This window comes from Sardina pilchardus, chromosome 24 (assembly GCF_963854185.1).
Source record: "Sardina pilchardus chromosome 24, fSarPil1.1, whole genome shotgun sequence".
Lineage (NCBI taxonomy): Eukaryota > Metazoa > Chordata > Actinopteri > Clupeiformes > Clupeidae > Sardina > Sardina pilchardus.
In genome coordinates this window covers 10907406-10928094 of record NC_085017.1, presented here as the reverse complement: position 1 = coordinate 10928094, position 20689 = coordinate 10907406, and the positions used below count along the sequence as shown (strand labels likewise).

The 20689-nt window shown below is 42.6% G+C and overlaps 2 long non-coding RNA genes across 2 annotated transcripts; one reads left to right on the top strand and one right to left on the bottom strand.

Annotated features, from left to right (window-relative positions):
* Nucleotides 1–844: 844 nt before the first annotated feature.
* Nucleotides 845–3467, bottom strand: LOC134072817 (uncharacterized). Its single transcript, XR_009937207.1, has 4 exons — nucleotides 3165–3467; nucleotides 2347–2591; nucleotides 2070–2160; nucleotides 845–1382 (listed from the first exon to the last, which is right to left on the bottom strand). It is a non-coding gene; the product is annotated as an uncharacterized LOC134072817 (long non-coding RNA).
* A 3092-nt stretch (nucleotides 3468–6559) lies between these two features.
* Nucleotides 6560–10218, top strand: LOC134072698 (uncharacterized). Its single transcript, XR_009937193.1, has 3 exons — nucleotides 6560–6745; nucleotides 9152–9300; nucleotides 9929–10218. It is a non-coding gene; the product is annotated as an uncharacterized LOC134072698 (long non-coding RNA).
* Nucleotides 10219–20689: the final 10471 nt, after the last annotated feature.

Below are 20689 nucleotides of genomic sequence, written 5' to 3'. Positions count from 1 at the left end.
TAACGGTGGCCTGGTATAACATTAAGTTCCTGTAAAATAACAACATTAACTTAATGTAAATTATCAGGAAACAACTGTTAAGATTTCCAGGAGCTTCCTGTTATTTAACAACTTTCTTGCGGAATTTGTAAAATTACAGGAAATAAGTGCCATTTGACTACTGTCAAATCAGCATATTAAAAGGTGTCTTTACTATTGTAACCTTGAAGAATACAAGTTGGTTTAGCAATATTAGACTATGTTCACAATAAAGCTGGATTTAGAAACATCAACCTGACATTATAGCCTAAAATAAAGGTCCAGCTCTTGCATAATTGTGCTCTTGCACAACGGTGCCAAAGCTGAAAATAGTAAAGAAATGTTAAGGGAAAAAATCGAATATCTGAAGCATATGCCAAGAATAATAGACAAAGCATAACTAATTAAACATTTAACTCATTTTATTACATGTCAAAGATACAAATCCATTTTTCCACATCAGTTATCATTGTTTGTTGTTTAATTGTTTATTTGTTATTTAACTGAATAACAAATTTAACAAGTATTTTATTTCACATCACAAACAGCAAATGTAGTAGTACATAGTGATTAAAGCAAATGTAGATTTACTATAATGATATTTTTAGTATCAGTGAATAAAGCACAGAGGTAGGTAATTAAAAACAAAAACATTGCATTAGGCTCATGTATGAATGAACAGTATGTATGTGTATAAAATAATAATAATTATTATTATTATAGAAAACATCGCTTAGGCTCATATACACTATATTGCCAAAAGTATTTTGTCACCTGCTTTGACCCCCATATGAACTTCAGTCACATCCTATTCTTAATCCATAGGGCTTAATATGACATTGGTCCACCCTTTGCAGCTATAACATCTTCAACTCTTCAGGGAAGGCTTTCCACAAGGTTTAGAAGTGTGTTTACGAATGAATTAGAGCACAGACTGAGAGCCTGTCCAACATCAGTGTGTGACCTCACAAATGCACTTCTGAAAGAATGGTCAAAAATGCCCAAAAACACACTCCTAAACCTTGTGGAAAGCCTTCCCTGAAGAGTTGAAGCTGTTATAGGTACAAAGAGTGGACTGGCGTCATATCAAACCCTATGAATTAAGAATAGGATGTGACTGAAGTTCATATGGGGGTCAAGGCAGGTGACCAAATACTTTTGGCAATATAGTGTATGTACAGAATGTATGTGTACGTACAGTATGTATTATTAGAAAAAGAATAATTACAGAAAACAAAAACATTGCATTAGGCTTGTGGCTATTGTGTGCTATGTGGTTCTGTATGCAATCCTAAAGAAGAACCCATCAAGTAACATTCACTTTACTGTACTTTCTGATTGTACATCTCTTCTGGGCCTTTTTTCTGCATGAGAGAGAGCGAGCGAGAGAGAGAGAGAGAGAGAGGGAGAGAGAGAGAGGGGGGGGGGGAGAGAGAGAGTTACTAAGACTGATGGAGTATATTAGGATTCAAGCAGGGAAAAATGTCAGCTTCCTAAGGAAGGCAGTTGTCATCTTGGAGGTGTGTTCTTAACACTCATGGTCGCGGCCTTGATAGCGGATAAGTAACCACAGCCTTGCAAAATACGCTACGCTATATTCCTTTTATACAACAGTCCTATTGCCAACTTACATACTTTTAAGACACAAAATAGTATTTTTCACTGTTAAGTGTTTATTTCTGTTCGTTCATCCTCCACCTCAAAAAATAGTTCTGGACAGCAGATTCAGACTACATTGTGTGCTTACATACTTGCAAAAGTGTTCGGCTGTTGCAGAAAGAAGTGGCCCACTATTAACAACTATTCATCCAATGCTGCAAAAGCACATTCTGTTTACTACTCTAACATCACTTTAAAAGGCTAACTGAGAAAACATTGAAAAACCCTTTTGCAATTATGTAAGCACAGAATGTAATCTGAAAACTGCTGCCCTGGGTAAAAAAGCAATGCAAATGATATCAGTTGGTATTCTGTCTATAATGGAGTGGAATAAAAAAAATCTATGCGTCTCCAAACCTTTGACTGTGGTGCTACATGTACTTGACACTTACCTCAAACGTGGTGTCTGCCTTGAGAGGCAATTGCCACCCCTGTCCCTGGCACCAATCAATCAATTTGTCATGGAATGTTTCTTTCAGCTTCCTGCAAGAAAAGGTTTTATAGATCATTGAATCGTTTAAAATTTTCTAATATAGCCTACAAGTCTACATTACTGGCTGCTGTAGAAAATGCATTGTTTCACCTCTTGGAATTCTTGATTCTTTGACTGGGAAAAATAAAACTATATCAAATTTTAATTGTAGATATTCATATAATTTAGGACCTTACCTTGCTCCAGAAATCCTGATTAAGCCTACCTTACACTGACAAACTTTGACAAGATTTGGGAAAGATTCTTGAAAGATTGTAGTCTTTTGAGTAGCCTAAAACTTGAATGAGGGGCATTATATTATATTAGTTAAAAGACTACAATCTTGTCAAGAATCTTTCCCAAATCTAGTCAAAGTCTGTCAGTGTAAGGTAGTGCTAGGCTTTGCAGCTCCATCCAGTACACCACTACGTTCCTTGATAACCTTATTGGAAAAAAATAAGGACGTTAACACATAAAAAACAACAACAACAATGAAACATTCCTGCAAACGGCAAGCTAAAACCTGATCAGCGGATATATTCACCTGTATTGGCAACACAACCTTCGAAATTTGACGTTCAAATTAACGTAGTGATGGTAGGGGCGAACGCTAACTTTGAACAGAAAAGTTCGTTGACTTTTAAACGAGATTGCTAACCATTGACGTTATGCTAGCGTGCTATCAGAAACTTCACAGTAGGCTAGCTTCTTCATCAACCCAGTCTCTTACAGAAAAGTAAAACATGTCCAACGCTTATATTTCCTAATTCAATCATGACCGGCGAATCCCAACATTTAACAGAAAAAAGAGTTTGGCCAGCTTTGATATGGCATGCTAAAAGTTGCTAGCTAGCTGCTAGTGTGCTAACGATAACGTTACCAGCTAGCTGCCCCGACACCTCGTTAACCCAGTATATCCTCAGCACAAACGTTAAGTTTAGACATAGACGACAGGAATGATTAAGTTACTCTATTAACTATTCGGACAAACTACATCTTACATTGTCAATCTTACCTTTTTGCCGAAGTCAGACAACCGTTGACAGGCAGCCATTGTTCTCCGGGGACTTCACTGGCTTCACTCCAGAGACATCCGACGACGTAGGCTAATGTCGTCAGATGTGAACCCGACAATTAACATATAACCCGACAATTTGAAACAACAGTGAATTTAAAGATAGACATTGTGTGCTATGCTATCTTTCAGAATAACGTTATTCAAACATGCCAGCGATCCTCCAAAAGTGGCGTGGTGTCTGTGTGACACTGGTGTGACACAGGTCCGGTTGTAGGATAACAGGAAGTGTCTGTGTTCCGGGGAAAACATTAGCCTATGTTAAATAACAGTATTTTAGTGAGATTTAACCCACTCATTTTACCAATGACAGGAAAGTCATGTTTATTCAAAATAACAGGTGAATAATGTTGGAATCTGGCTGTAAATTCACAGAAACTTTTTACAGTGTAGACACAATAGGATGTAAAGTAAAGACGATAGAGTAAGAATAGAGATAGTACAGACAATAGAGAGGAAGTAAAGTAAAGAGGATAGAGTAAGAATAGAGATAGTAGAGACAATAGAGAGGAAGTAAAGTAAAGAGGATAGAGTAAGAATAGAGATATTAGAGACAATACAGGAAGTAAAGTAGAGAGGAATAGCGAGAGCAGAATAGAAACGATAGCAGAGAAAGGGAGGACAGAGTAAAGTAGAGATAATAGTTATAGTTAAAGGAGAGAGAGTAGAATAAGCACGAACATGCCAAGGTTAAAGGTCAGATTAATACCAAGGTTAAAGGTCACACATCATTTCCACCACAACAGAGTTGTGATGGATTTGCTGTGACGACCTGGCTATGGTGTCCGCCTAACTGGGCGCCCTGTGTGCTGACGTCATCACCTGCACTCAGCCAATCACGTTTCTCCTGTCAGTGACTGTGCACCCAATCTCTTGAGGCGGCCATTGGAGGTTAATCACTACAGCCTGGAAAGAGTGTGTGTGGGTGGAGGGAGGGATAAGCGTGTCGGAAATTAGTCGGGTCACGCCGCTCCTGCCTACCTGAAGTCAGCATATTCCGAGCAGCCGGCGGCCTGAGCTCACACCCACCGTGCCGCACAGGTTTCCGGCCGCACGCCAGAACGAGCACACGGACGTATAAAGAGCCAGGGAAGAGGATGAGAGAGGGATAGCTCTTGTGTGTGTGTGTGTGTGTGTGTGTGTGTGTGTGTGCAAAAAAGTCAATCTAATCAATTACAGTTTTTGCCCGTTGCTTGAACACATTTTGCAAAACTTCGCTCACCATACCAAAACTCTACACACTAGCGAACATAACACAACACTAGGAAATAAACCTTTCACATGTATGCCAAATTGAAACTCTTCCATCAGTACCTAAACTCTGCAATCAAAACCCAACAATCCTTTGTCAAAATGTAACTCTGGTGACAAAATGAAACACACTTGCATCATATGCATACACTTGCAAATCAGGAGGAATACACTAGTCTACTTTATATAAAACATATTTGCTTGAATACATTTGGAAAAACTTCACTCATTGTGCCAAAACTCTACACACAAGGAAACAATGACACAACACTGGGAAATATACCGTTCACATCACCATTTCCAATGGCTAAACGAATGGGCTTTTTGTAGATGGCTGATTGGTGTTCAGTTTTGCAAGTAAGTGCGTTCAGGTGTGTATTTGAGTGGTTGCAATTACCCGATGTGTTTTGTATTTTGGATACATATGTTTAACAAATGGTACTATGAGATTTCATTTTTGAACGAAGTGTCTATGTATGACATAGAGAGTAGTATGCAGGACCAAGTGTGTTGCATAAAGGAGTAAGTGTGTTACAGAATTGCAACTAGAGTGCAAAGCAGCACTTTTGTTTAAGGTATAGGTACATGTGTTTGAGATATGGCAACAAAACTTCAAGTTGTGTTACTTTAGTCTAAGCATGGGTCTATAGTGTTCAAGCAACGGGCAAAAACTGTAATCTTATATTAAGATCATAACATCTATTTGGTATTGTTAAAGATCATTTTGGCTTCATTGAAGAAGACTTTGAATTATTTTAAGGGACGAATTTTTGGGACAATTTTATAACGTTCTGGCAGACTAATTTGCTTGTTTTTAGGAAGATGAGATGTAAGATGAAATGCACTTAAATTAAGTCAAATGATTTTGCAAGAAAGCACTAAGTCTCTTTACTGAAAATAATAACTCTTGATATAAGATTATTAACACTTGGTTAGATTTGTTTAGATAAGGAGTTTTTGCAGTGTGTACAACCTTTAAGATGCAAGATGTATGTTATAGTTTCTTTGCTACAGATCTTGCGTTACAAATCTTGCCATGGCATATATATCCAAATTGTCAATCTAAATGAAATTTAAAGTGTGTGTGTGTGTGTGTGTTTGATCCAGACAGAGGATTTCTGCCCACATGGAGCTAAGGAAAGTTTTTAGGTGAGACCAAAGTGTCACATGCAGTATGGTGCGCCAGCCAGGTTAAAGATCAGAGAGAGAGAGAGAGAGAGAGGATGTGAGAGAGAGGGAGTGAAAGAGAGAGAGAGACAGTCATCCAAGGATAAAGAGAATAAGAGAGGAAGAGCGTAATCCGCTGGAGAGCAACTGACAGCTTTGTGACACTACAGGTGGCGATGGACAGAGAGAGCAGAGGAGGAGAGAGAAACTTGCTGGTTCATAATCCGTGGGCGCTAATGCTGAAGAGGCAGAACAGTTGGGTTTGTTGATAACAGATCTAAGTCAGTGCATCTGTCAGATGTATGGCCCTATGCTAATCTCCTGGTTATCCAGCTGCAACCTGCCGTCACATTCACTGCCACAACGCTAATCGCTAATCAGTCGTGATTCGTCATGTGCATTCAAGATCCACATAAGTTCAATCAGAATAATATGATTTGCAACAATATGTAGATATTTCATATTTGGTGGTCATAAGTGTTTCCTCTCAGGACATGCTGGCTATAAAGGCTGGAAGAGTGACACAGCAAACTCTATATATAATCCCCTTAAAACCTTTAGGCTGTGACTCCTATATGCTTTTCACAGCACTGACTGCATGTGGGGACTATTCATTCAGTCAGCATTCTCAGTGCTCTGACCTTTGGGAGGGAGGCAGGAGGCAGCGCACCCTACACAGCTATGGACTGACACAGCTATGGACTGACTGTCCTGAGTCAGACACCATTGCAGGAAAAGGGCAGCTCAGCCATTTTGAGCACGCCAGCCTTGAGCAGAAGTGACCTGAATGGTTTAAAAAGGTTTGATTTGTGTGAAACCAGGGGAATGAAATCTCAGGAACGTTGTTAGGAATTAGTAGGTGTCACATGTTTGTTTTCATATCTGTCTTTTCTTATTGGTCTGACAGGAGTTGAAGATGTGGGCCCAGTGACTAAGAGCCTCAGAATGCCATAACTGTGGTTAGATTTGGCAACACGAAGAGGAGGAGGTGGATGAGGTGCCTTTACTGAAAACACTGCTGCTCTTGCAAAACTACTTTCCTGAGGTCAACAAGGCATTGACGCATGTCATTTGATGACTTCTGAATTGAAGATGTATGAAAGGTAATTGAGCCTGCAATTAGCTCCATACTACTGGCGGTGTAATCGGTATGCTGTCTCAGACATTAGTTGGATGTGGCCTTGTTGACTAGACACAGCGGAGGCCTTTGGCACAGTCAACTCTGATTATCTCCCAGTATGCCTCATGCTTCACACCGTTATAACCGCAAACCATCACTGATTATCAGTGGGGCGATGAAAACCCACAAGAGAACAAAAACACAAAACAAAACAATGTTGGCCACCCCAATCCGTTTGTCTTATTTATTTTTATTTTTAGCCTCTAAAATCCTCTGCTGGCTAGAATTCTCAAAGCGCTCCATGCTGATTAGGCACTAACCACTTTCCAGCGTGACACCCACGAGACGGACCGCTTCCTCTCTCACAGCTGGCTGAGAAGAGCGCTCTGTGTTCAGCGCAGCTTCCTCCGCAAAGAGGCTCTCGACCTGTGGGAGGAGTCCACACTGTGCATCCTCTGTTTGTTCCACTTTACAGCTTTCACTTCCTGCCGACTCCCCAGTCTTAAGCCGAGGGCCTGCGTAGCTGTATTGTCTCAGTAAACACCCAGGGGCGCTCTATTACACCAATCCAAAATTCTGTTTCCCTTCATCAACAAACAGGGATGTGATATCCAGTGTGCTTTTGTTAAATCGACTGTGCCTTTGAGAGGCTTACTCTAGATGGTATCAGTTCATTACAGTAAAAGGGCTTTATTTGTTTATTCCATCGTCTGTTTTCCATTAGAAATGGCGTTTGTTTTTCTGTTTGTTTTCTATAAGCTGTTTTGTTTTCTGTATTATACTCTGTAAGACAAACCATGGCACAAATTGAGAATTAGTTTGTTTTTCTGGCTGTTTGTTTGAGATCCTCTGTGTCTATTCAGTTGTTTATGACCCTGCAGAGATTTTTGTCTACAAACTCACGGACAGATACAAAGGGCTATGAGTCAAACGCTACATATTTCTCCATAACTGGGGGAGTTTGTTCAGTTTTATTACAGTGTTGTGCTTTAGACCCTGTGTGTGTGTGTGTGTGTGTGTGTGTGTGTGTGTGTGTGTGTGTGTGTGTGTGTGTGTGTGTGTGTGTGTGTGTGTGTGTGTGTGTGTGTGTGTGTGTGTGTGTGTGTGTGTGTGAGTATGAGTGAGTTAGTGTGAGTGAGTGAGTGTGTGTGTGTGTGTGTGTGTGCGTATGCTTTTGTGTGTATTTCTGTTTGTATTTGTGTGTGTCTTTGTGTGAGTGTGCATGTGTGTGTGTGAGTGGGTGGATGTTTTCTCCCTCTCATGTCCTCTCAGATTTCGCAATGTTTCGGTATTGTGTGTGTTGCTCCTTGTAGACTTAGTAATATGATCGGAGTCAAAGGAGTGGTCTGTTTTTAAATCAGCGCAAACATGCAGCTGCATGAGGCCCTGAAAAAAAGGAAAGTCCTGCAGGCTGTAAACAGGTTACTGAAGCTTCAACAAGTAGCCAAGATCGAGTAAATCCCGCTCATATACAGTTCATTGTCTGCAACACTGTTCTGATTCCAGTCCAACACAAGATCCTTGACTGTCTCTTATCCACCGTGTTACCCTCAGCACTGTGAAAGCCAGTCTTAATAATAATAATAATAATAATAATAATAATAATAATAATCAGTTTATTTGTTAAGCACCTTTCAAAACACCCAAAGATCGCTTTACAAAGTAAACACAGTGAATAATGAAACAATAATAATCAGCACACAAATTAGAAACAAGAAAAGATAGTGGTAGTAAAAGGCACATTAAAGTCCATAAGCTGTCTTAAGTTGTGTTTTGTGAGATTTAGTCTTGGGAACGTCTGAGGTGTAGGCACTTCCCTGCAGCAGATAGCTGGGCTCTGCAGGCTCCAGTGAGGGTAGACAGAGAGAGAGAGAGGACACCCCAAGGCCAGGGCTTGGCAGATGGGCTTGTTTGTGTTGATGACCTTGGTGACGTAATGGTCTTTATTATGAGTTGCCCAAAATACTCCTCCTGCAGTCCCCCGAGACTGCTGCTCCTGGTTTGGGCTGTATTGATCCTCATGGATCTCTGTGAAGTCTAGCCTGCATAATATTAATTCACCTGGCCTAAGATGATTGCCAGAGTGGGACATGTTATTTTCAAATCCTTGATTGTGGACTCTAGTTGTCAGATTGTTTAATTTTATTGCAATCATAGTGCTATGATATGCAAATTCTGTGCATTCGCACAATACACTATCCCTATCTCTAGAATCTTTCAGTTGCATAAAAACTTCATATTGAAAGTTTGATATTAAAACCTGAAAATCTCTTCTGTGTATCTATCTATCTATCTATCTATCTATCTATCTATCTCTACTGTATAGACATTATATATAGCTTCCCACCCTCTGTAACCTCTGACACCGTTTCCCATGGGGTTCCTCCAGGATGGAAAGGTGCCATGGACCGATACTGCGCCTCAGCCAGCGTCCTGTCAGCAGGCCATCAGTGGGACGTCCTGTCAGTGCCCGGAATGTGAAGGAGAGCAAGAGGAAGAGAGCGAGAGACGGGGGGCAGTGCCAGCTCACCTCAGCAGGTCATAACTTACAGGCTAGAGCGCTATACGCTAACCGTATACCCCGAGCATTACTCAGTATAGCACATTGTGAATGAAGAGAGAACGTATCAGCTATATCTGCTGCCAACACAGCGCTTGCAGGCAAATTGGTTTGAACCTGCCACTGCTCACTTTAAAGCGCACTCAGAACATGGCAGTTTGACGGGGCAGGTTTGTTTTGTTTACCTGTTGTGTGACAGTAAGCCAAATGAAGGTTGATTCCTGTGGCGTATCAGTTGCCTCATCATATACTCCTGCGGTAAAGATAAACCTGGATCATCATGACTTAAGTCTTAATGTTGATGTCAGGTGGCTCAGAGTGTAATGGCATTCATACAGACCCTGTTGTGCATGTGTATTGATTAAGAAATGACTTATGCCCATATTATTTGCACCACTGATCTGTCATTTGTTACAAAATGGGTGGCTTCACAATGCCCGAGATCAGACATACAGTATTCTGCTGTGGTCTAACAAGGTTGTAGACACAGACCTGTCAATCACTGCCAATTGTTTTGCACAGGCCAGGGACTGGTTACAGTGTAAGCAGGTCAGAAGTAGGAGGTAGTCAAATGGAAGTGTTTACACACTTCCTCTGTTTTTGCAGAAGCAGCGAGAGGGTACGGCACATTCTGATCTCGAGCACCACGCCGGCGAGGAGGTGGAGTATTAGGGCCCTTGTTTACCCAGCAGCCTGTGCAAGACTCCACTCGATCGCGCTATAGGAGAAGGTGGGTGGAGACACACAGAAAGCTCCCGCTCTACACCCAGGCCACTGGCCTTCCTCTCTCGCTCGCGCTGCGCATTCCTGCACGTTGTGCACCGCTTCAGGTTGTTGTGGTTCTTTCTTCCTGGGCGCATGGGAGAGTCAAGTGAACTGAAGGTGGTGACCTTTTACTGTGGGAGAATAACAAAGCATGAAGCAATCGTATAAGCAATACACACACGATAAGGGCATCCAATGGAAACAGATCCTTTTGATTTTGATAAGAGGGGCATGGTCTTACAATGTCATTAAAAAATGTTTATTGACTCCAGATTGAAGTGGTTGTGTGTGGTTGCGCGTCGTGCATGTGACTTCAGGCAGGAGTATACGAAAGAAAACATGTTTTTCTCAACTCACACAGCAGGAAATTTCCATTCGAGGTTCTTAGATTTACTGTGTCCTGCATCAAAAGACCATTACCATATTTTGCTCCATTTACATTGTACATAGTTTATGCTTTAGCCATCATTTATTTATTTGTCACAAAATATCTGGTCTGAATAGTCTCCTCAAGAGTACTTTATTTAGATGACATATAACCTTGCCTATATGGTGTGCTTTCGCAGGCTGGGTGCTTTGATATCATAGAGCAACGTGGGGCAATGAGTGAGAAAAATTAAATTCTTACAAAACCCGAGACATTTATGCAACGTTCTCTCACACATGGTCTGTCTCATGTAAATTAAGTCACTTCCTGTGCAAACGGCCACTGTCCTGAGTGTCATGTTGAGCATTATGAAACACGCTTGCATGACAGGGTTATATGTAGCCACTATATAGGGCAATGAGACATGATCTGTCAGCTATGTTGCCAAGTAAGTTTCATGTCAGATATGGGTCAGAGACACAGTCCTATAGACTGGGAGGTTGGGGGGGGGGGGCTCGGTGTTGTAATGGCTCAGAAAGATCTAGGCAGACCTCCGTTTCACAACAGGGAGTGGGAGAGAGCGATGGGGTGGGATCAGGAAATGACGGGGGTCGCACTTGAACCCAGATCCCCATGGACACGCGGACTTATATGTTATATGGTGTGGGGTGAGGGGACAACTTGAGGGGAAATGGGTCTAGACTAACCAAGCACTACACCTGGACACTGGACACTGGATCCCTGACTCTAAACATTTTTTTTAGATTTACACTTCTTGACATTAAAAGGCGGTTTTCCCTGTACATGGATTAAATCTAGTCTTAGCCTAGTATTAGTTTTAATCCACATAAGTGAAACTGGCCCTTACAATTTTCAGGATTAAAGTAAGAGTTAGAGCTAGGCTAACCATTTCTACAGACTCTTCTGAAAGTGGTTAGATATTCTGTATAAAGTATGTATCAATTAGGACAATGTGTGACCTCTGAAGGCAGTCTAGCTTAATGTTAGCATCTACTGAGGGCTACACATGGTGAAGGAGGAAAAGCAGCCGAGAGCACTTGTCCTCAGAAACACCCTGAAACACTCCTCTCAAGTAAGTCACAGCAAGTCCCAGACCAGCCCGAGGAGTGTGTGTGTGTGAGCCAGACTTGTTCATGCATCCAGTGAGTGCTCACCTCATGCACAGGCCCAGCCAGCCAATCGGGCGCCAAGCTGCTTCGCTTACGGCCTATCAGATGGCGGTGCTGTGGAGACAGGATGTTCAGATATGAGAGGGAAAAGAAGTGGAGGCTGGCGCTGGCCGTGCTCTTACGTGGGATGGATGGGGAGGAATGTTCCGGCGTTCTCAGAAAACGCACGAGAGGAAAACGGCAGGATGAGTCATCCAGGACGAGACTGGACCTCCGGGGCCCCTTGGAACCCTGAAGGGCTCCTGCATGAGCTTCAGGGGCAGGGGACCTTTCCTGACTTGACGTAATATAAGAAATTGTTTATTCATGAAAAGTCTCCCTTGAGGTTCTCTATAAATAGCCTCAATTAAATAGCCTCTATATACAGCTGAAGTGTTCTTTTTTTATTTGCCGATGCCCTTGACATAATTCAGCCTGTGGAATTAAAGCGGACAGCCCAATCCCTCAAATCTCAGCTCTGTTAAAGGAGAGCGCTGATGGTGGCAAATAAATTAATAAAGAATGACTATTCTCACTGATAATATTCAACTCCAGCTATACACAAACACTTATTTATTGTCAAAGCTTATTGCTAAGGCCTGTATCAAATTAGTTGTTACAAATGACTGCCTGCCTCATGGTTACCAACTGATCAGTCAAGATTTGTCAGGGTAAGAGAGAAAACACTTCAACTCCCTCAGGGTAACTTGCTCAACCCCAGAAATTAGTCGGCAATCTCCCACACCTGACAGACAGGTTGCCTTGGAGCCACAACAGTCTGACATGTTGTCAGTTGGTTCTCTTCGAGTAGCGTTATCTTATTTGATCAAGGTCAGGCACTGGTGTGACACAGTGATGTCATGTTAGTGCAATTTAATGATTTAGACGATACACCTGTGCCCCACCCAGTATCTTACAGAGTGGGTCAGACTCAGCGAAAGCCATAAAATAACACTGCCAATCATTAGCAGAAGCCTATCTGTGATGATGCACACAGATATAGCTGTATCTATTATACAGTAAGAGAGATGGTGCAAAAGAGATTTGACAAATATGGCAGATGCTGTGGCGCAGCTGGTTCCAGTGCCTGTACCATATTCAAGTCCGCGTGTCCGTGGGGATCGGGGTTCAAGTGCGACCCCGGTCATTTCCTGATCCCACCCCATCGCTCTCTCCCACTCACTTCCTGTCTCTCTCGCTCCACTTTCCCATCAGATTAAAGGCATATTATCAATCAAGATATCAGCATTATGTCTGATGATTGATTTTCTTTTTATAGTCACTTCACATAAGTACATTCTTATGGAGAGAATCTGTAATACAGTATATCACTATATTTCTTCATTCACATTCACACAAATTGTGAAAATTAATTCACAAAGAGAGACTCGTATATCTTAGACCAAACCAAACTCTTTCCACTGAAAGTATATACTTTGTGACAAAATGCCCTTCTATGGCACACTCCTTTTCTCTCTTTAAGGGCATGTAGTACAGCATATGGCATGAGAGAGAGAGAAAGAGGAAGAGAGAGACGGAGGGAAAACGTTCCAACTAGAGGAAAGGCGAGTGAATGGGAGCAGTGTGCACGCGGCGGATGAATGGGAGCTCTCATTGGAACACTGGCTGGACCAATCAGGGGCCGCGTGATCACGCCTGCAGGCCAATCAGATGCCGCTCTGCGCTGGTTGTCAGCCAAGGCGCATGTTTCATGTTTGGAAAATGAGCATGGGGTAATGCTAGGGTTTTTCAAAGCAACCCACTGACAGAGCGGGGACTTTTTCAGCTGTTCACTTCCTTGGCCACATTATTGGAAACTCTAAGAATGTGAAACAGAAAGTCAGAGAGCAAACAAATGACACAGAAACTATAGCCATGCACTCTAAAAAATGTTGGGTTAGATATAACCCAACTGTAACCCAGTCTTTCACTGTTGAAGTGAATTATATTCCTTTGTAAAATAATACAAACAGAAACAGGGGATACAGTACTGTCAAAAGTTGCAGTCTGTGATAAAGAGTTGAGTGTGAAGCACTTCTTCTCCCTGTAGACAAGGAGAGGGAGTGTTTGCTGTCAGACATCTGACATTGCTGCAGTTTGTCATGAAGGGAGGATGATGCTGATGCACAGAGAGAGAGAGAGAGGCAGATAGAGAGAATCAAGAGAATGAGAAGAGAGGCAGCGTGCAAGGACATAAGACAGACAAGAGAGAGATGACACGAGAGAGAAAGAGAGATTAGAGAGAAAGAAATGGAGACAGACAGAGGGATGGTCTGAGAGACAGACGGACAGATGGAGAGGGATGGTCAGAGAGAGAGGAGATAGCATGCAAACCCAGGGGACATGAGAGAGAGGGAGAGCGAGAAAGGACGGAAGAGAGGGCATGGTCGGACAAAGAGAGAGAGGAAGAGACAGTACATATAATACATACATGTATAATAGAAGAGACAAATACATATAGAGGGAAAGATAGAAAGACAGGGGGACAGAGACAGGTATGGTCCTAGACAGAGAGAGGGAGAGAGAAAGAGAGAGCGAGACCGATGCAAGCCCAAGAGTCCTGCGAGTCCACATACCAAGGCCTTACTGAGACTAGAGGGCCTCAGAACACAAATGCCTTGTTTGGTCAGGAAGGGCTGTCCGAGAAAACAGGGTCTGTTCTTCAAAAGCCTCCCATCCCCCAGTACTCTGCGTCTGTCCATGCTCTCTTGCTCTGCATGCTCAGTTCTCTGCACTGAGCGCTTCGACCTGTCAATCAAGAAGCATAGCATATATATGCACAACTTTAAAAATCCTCCTGAATAAGCAGCATGACAAGCGCAGTTAACTTTATACAGATATACTGAATGTTATTTCACTTCATTTATAAGTGGTTCAGCCCAATATTGTTTCTGATTTGAGTGTTTGCTTCTCAGTGCTTTTAAACGTGCTACTCTAGTACTTTGCTTTTCATGGCTTTTGTAATGGTTACAAGCTAGTTTGGTATGGTGGATACAAAAGCAGTGCATGGTACATGGAACTGGGAACAAAATAGATGCCGAAATGCTGAACTTTACATTTGAGAGGGAAGCCGAATATAGTCAGGCGACACATGTCGAAAAATAGACTCAGTAATTGTGAAACATGCAGCCTGACATTAGAATGAAAGGTAACCAACCGCTATCTTTCGTCATCATAGGCTACAGACTTCCTCTTTTGATGCTGTCACAGGCCCTTTTTCATTGGTCCCCAGCCGTGATCACTCGCAATCTGATTGGTGGAAGGGTGTCCACACAGCTGCCCATGCTTTCTCTGCATGTATAGTGCAGTGTCATTATTTCTGGTAAATTGTGCTGGTGTTAATGGCATTTTTCATGAGGTCATCCTCCATCATTAGTCATGAGTTGCGAGGAATTCAGGTGCTGACATCCCACAGTGGCTGTGGCACACCCAGGCAGTGAAAACTAATGACCAAGTCTAGCTTTCATAATCAGCATATTAGAAATAATAATTTCATATGAGAGCAGCATTTTGATATGTCAATTTTCTGAACTTTGACTCACATTTGTGATGTCTGGTAGTATTGTTTTCTGTTATATCTAACAAAAACAAGGACATTTCCTTGAATCCTTGTTTTGACAAACACTCCAACGTTGCTTGGAATGACCAGTGAAGATAAACAACGATAGTGAGAGGAGGACAACGAGAGACAAGCGTAAATCAGTTGGCCAGGGTTCTAAGAAGGCTTGGGAATCTCCTGCCTGCCCATTTTGATGCCAGGGCAAGAGCTTCCACAAAGGTGCTTTTAGGGCAAGGGACCAAGAGCCCCATGTATAGTATAGCCTACACGTGTCTCGTGCCGCGTGTCTGTCTACAAGTCCCGTTGAGTGCTTCCTTCAAGAGAAAATGGTTTCATCCTTGGTTTGCCCTTGAGGCTCAGGCTGGTAAACAAACCCATTCTTTTCCAGGGAACTCTCCCCCCCCCCCCCCCCCATCTCTATGCACTCTGAAGTCAGTTACGATGAGGCTTAATCACGAACAGAACGAGTGAACAAGGCATGACAGCCAATAGGAACGTTCATGCACACAGGGCCGTGGCCAATAAGATTTGAGGTAGGGCACATGAAAAGAGTGCATTTTCGGGTGAGTGAAATAGTGGAATGGCATCGGCGTTTGTAGCGGCAAGTCTGAACATTTACAGTGGAGGCGTGATACAGATCAGGGAGAGATTCAGTATGTGTACGTACGTGTATGCTAAAATATGCCCTGAAGGCACGTATCATTACCCATGTAGACATTAAATATACAGGCATATCATTTTTTTTTTTCTCACACACACACACACACACACACACACACACACACACACACACACATACACATGCACACACTATATTACAATCTTTGTATATACTATATATATACAGAGTTGGTGGGAAAACTGCAAAAACAATAGATTTACTGGCATCTCTGTCTCTCTCTTTCTCTCTCTGCATCCTTCTTTATTCCTCTCTCTTTTTCTTTCATTATCTCTCTTTCCCTCTCTCTCTCTCGCTCGGTGCATCCCTTTGTATTCATCCCTCTCCTTTTCTTGCATTCTCTATCTTTCCCTCACTCTCTCTCTCTCCCTCTCTCTCTCTCTCTTTGCTGACTCAAGTCTGTAGTCTATCGTTCCTCAAAATTAGGCCTCTAATCCGTGGATTTGAGAGGCTTACTGTGCACAAATGGCAGATCAGATACTCAGGAGTTAATCAAATTTAACCTGACTTTAAATAAAGTTGAATTAAATATACTATAAAGATTGGAGAATAGAAATAGAACGAAAAATGCCTTATAATTCCTCTCCATCTTATTTCTTTTGCAGTTTCTTCTGAGGATAGCATTTTTGCCATTTTTAAAGGCTCCTTCCAGCCAGGGAACACCCAGACCTTCACAATTGTACAATTGGGAGTGGATCTGAAAAAGGTTAATTGACTTACGACTAGCAAGGGTGTAACTAGCCGTGAAATTGAATCTAAATTGATATATTAAACTCTTACCAAAGGTGTAGCAATCTGGTAAACAAAGGTTTTAAATGCAGTCGTTTATTCAATTCCAAATACACGCCCATGGCAGATTAGCGATTGTATTTGCATGCCCATGTCTAAGGAACATTGGAGATGGGCTTCAATGCCCTCTTAGCCAGACGGACCTGCAGTGCAAATCCGAAAGGTCGTAGTATGAGTATTCCCTGGCTATAGGCCTAAAATAATAAGCATGATATAAAATATAGGCATTTTCCTCAACCAATTAAAATACAAATGACAAAATACTATTTTGTATTTGAAACATGTATTTTAAATACCTGAATCAATACTGTCCATCCCTGCCTGTACTACTAGTTTTAAATTCACTGACAATATTGTTAATATTATATGCACAACGGTAATAGAATTTTGGAAAGGTGTAAAACATTTTTTGAGGTTAATTGACTAAACTGATGGTCTGCCACTTAATATGTTTGTGTGGAAACTAGAATTTGAAACATGGTCTGCACAAAACAGTAGAATACTGTTAAAGACTGCATTCAGTACATTCGGTACACATCTAATGTCCTGCATCTTGAGGACCCCCCCCCCCCCCCCTTCTCATCATGCAGTCTTATTTGAAGCATTAAACAACTTAATCCTTAATGTATAACTAATCCACAATGTACAGTGATCACATTCTGCACATTCTCTACGAAACACTGCACTGTATTTCAAACATTGAAAGCTATTTTTAGACGGACATAAGGGATTCTTTATTATTACAGTAAACAGATTAATCCTAAACTAATATCAGAACACCACCAGTACGGAATGTTCTCCTGAGCTCTCCTGTAGTCTACAGTAAGTGATCAAAACACCATAATTCTGTCCTCAGACCTGTACAAGTCAGGTGTCTGACCTGTTCCACTGCTGCCATTCTGGTTTCAGATCAGTGGGCACTGCATCTGTTGTGCAGATACTGTGTGCGTGTGTAGGGTGTGTAGGTGTGTGTGTGTGTGTACAGGGTTATAGTTTGACCTTGTTTACTGCACAAACTCCTCTGAAAGTTCCCAAACAATATGTACTCAAGTAACAGTACCCGTAAGCATTCCCATCTGACAACTGTGCGGGTGAGGGCGCTCAATGCCCACTTCCTGACACTGTGGGGCCCCGGTGCCCGACACTTGGGGTGACATTACCTAACGGCACCGTAAAACGTCCTGCCTGCCATCCCCTGCCCTGCTGTGTGGAGATGGAAACTAGATAGCGAATCTCCTCCCACCACCTTTGTCCTACATGGGGCAGGCTTATGTAAGGCAGCACCAGTGTGGTTCCACTGAGACATCTATTACTGGGCTAATGTTTCCACAGACAACATAACGGTGCCGCCGCTGTACATGTAAGTCTTTGGCCCACACTGTACGTTATGTCCCTACCCTTGATACTGTAACGGACTAATAAATTAGCAGAGGTAATATCGTCACACTCCACTTAGACAATGGCTACATCATGTTCAGCATGCGATGGACAGATTTTTGGCTGGCATCAGGTCTCATGGCTCTAGTATCATAAAACGAATTGACTGTATGAGGGTATGTTGAAGAGATGAAGATTAATAGCCAGTTGATTTGTCCGGCCAGAACAACCTCAACAACCTGTTGAGCTGATGACGTTTGACACTAGAACGGCTAGCCTACATTAAATCAATCAGCTCAGAGATTTCAGGTAATGCGCCAAAACAACAAGCACGATCACCTCTCCGCTACCGCCGTCTATTTTAGGGGCAACACAAGTAAACACGGTCGCTATAGCAACATTTGGACAAGGCGTGTTTGGAACACTGTGGAGTTAGAGGGGTATGCAGAAAGAGGAACCGTAAAGACAAACACAAAACGCAACGCGGCACAGAGGAGGGATACCAGAGACGGTTGAAAAAGCATAGGTTATTTAAGTATCTTTGGGGATACTCAAAGAGGAACTGTAAAGACAAACATGGCAACGCGGCACATGTAGAGAAGGGATACTCAGAGAGGAACCGTGAGACAAACATACATGGCAACGCAGCACATGTAGAGGAGGGATACTAAGGGAGGAACTGTAAAGACAAACATGGCAACGCAGGCACATGTAGAGAAGGGATACTCAGAGAGGAACCGTAAAGACAAACATGGCAACGCGGCACATGTAGCAGAGGAGGAGAGAGACACTGGACAGAGGAGGGACTGACCTGACCACACTTGGCTGCCTGCCTCGTGCACTCGGCCTCTTCTCTGGTTTCCTGTCACCAGTCACTCGAGCCGTGACATGGAGGATAGCGTGGAGATAGAGAAGGGGGCTCTCTCTCTTGCGCTCTCTCTTGCGCTCTCTCTCTCTCTCTCTCTCTCTCTCTCTCTCTCTCTCTCTCTCTGTATTTTCACTCTTTTTTTATTATTTCTGTCTAATTCATGTGCACTCCCTGCATATATGTTCGTTTCCCCCTTTTACATACCTCTCTCAAGTTCTCGCTTCACTTTAGATAGATCGATAGATTACTTAATTCATCCCCAAAGGGAAATTATGGTGTTATATATAGCCTAAAGCAATCAGCAATCAGCAGTCGAAATAGCATTTAGGATGTCAAGTCTCTGTGCAACTGCACTGAGCATTGTCTCTCAGAATATTATTGTCCTCTCGCTGAACATAGTGGAGTCATTGTAAACAGATATAACAGAGAGAGGGAATTACTTTCTATAACGGTCCTTGTTACAGCTAAGTTGAAACAGACTCCAGCTAAAAACATTCTGTTGTCTGACCAGTGGTAGTGGATGGTGTTGTCCATAACATCTCAAACACAACAACCAATTCCAGGGGGTCCGGTGTGGTTCCAAGCACAGAGCCAGCACTTCAATGTCTGTCTCCTCCCCTCTGTGGTTAGTCTCAGCTGTTGCAGTACAAATAAACAGTATTAGGTTTCTGACAGTGGGCTTGGGGCACATTAGAATGACCACCCTGTGATCTCTAGGACGAGGGCCGCAGGGCAATGCTCTCTGCCAAAGGGGAAACTGGCCGCAAGGGTTCTGTGAGTCTGTGTTTAGCCTTGGCAGCTGCCATCGTTTCCTTTCTTTAAAAAAAAGGGGGGGGGGGGGGTGCTGAATGTGCCAGTGTTTCCACAAAAACAGTTATTTTCCCCTCTTTAGGTTTTTACATGTATTAGGAAGTGTTAAAAATGGGAGTTAGTACACCAGGGAACTTGTGAACAAAACATTCACAGTGTTTTCTTGTTTCTGTGGAATCCAAAACAAAATGGAGGCTTTCAACTGCCTTTCCATGAAGTGAAGTTCCTGGTATCAATTATTGGGTTTGTTAACTCCAAATAGAACACTTCAATGAATGCCAACACAGCGGAAAGGAAAGCAGGAGGAGCTGTTTTCTCACTGCGAGACTTAAGAATAAAGAATAGGGCCTAAGAATAGAGCAGTGTCCTTAGGGAGGCTGATATCACTCAACCCAGAGACATAGACACAGAGAGAGAGAGAAAGAGAGAGAGAGGTGGGTGTGGGTGTACGTGTAAATGTATAGGAGAGAGAGAACGAAAGAGGGGTGGGTGGGTGGGTGTGAGAGAGAGGGGGATGAGAGAGAGGGGGATGGGGGGGGGGCCGTAAAACTACCCTCTATATTTATAACATGCTGCAACAGGTTATAGCACTGATCAAACACCAGTGCCAGTGAGCTAAAGAGTGGATAATCTTCCTATTGAATTTAAAGCTCTGCAGTAGCTAGTCTCACAGTGCTATTACCATCCCTGCAGGTCTGAATCTAGAGTCATACAATCTTCTGCAAAGTCAGCCAGCATGCAGGTATTTGGAAAGGCACAGTTGTGGTGGCCTATAGCCTAGCGTATAAGATGTGCAGTACATGTCATGTTGGAGAGCTGTGTTGTCATGTATACAGGTCAGGCATGTAACCACAGACCTGCGTGTTATGCCAACACCCTGAACCTAAACAGAGATTGTTATCGTGTTCAGCCCACATAAGGCCATCACATGCTGGGTGCACAACATGCTGACTGGACCCCACTTGACCTGACAGAACGTTTACG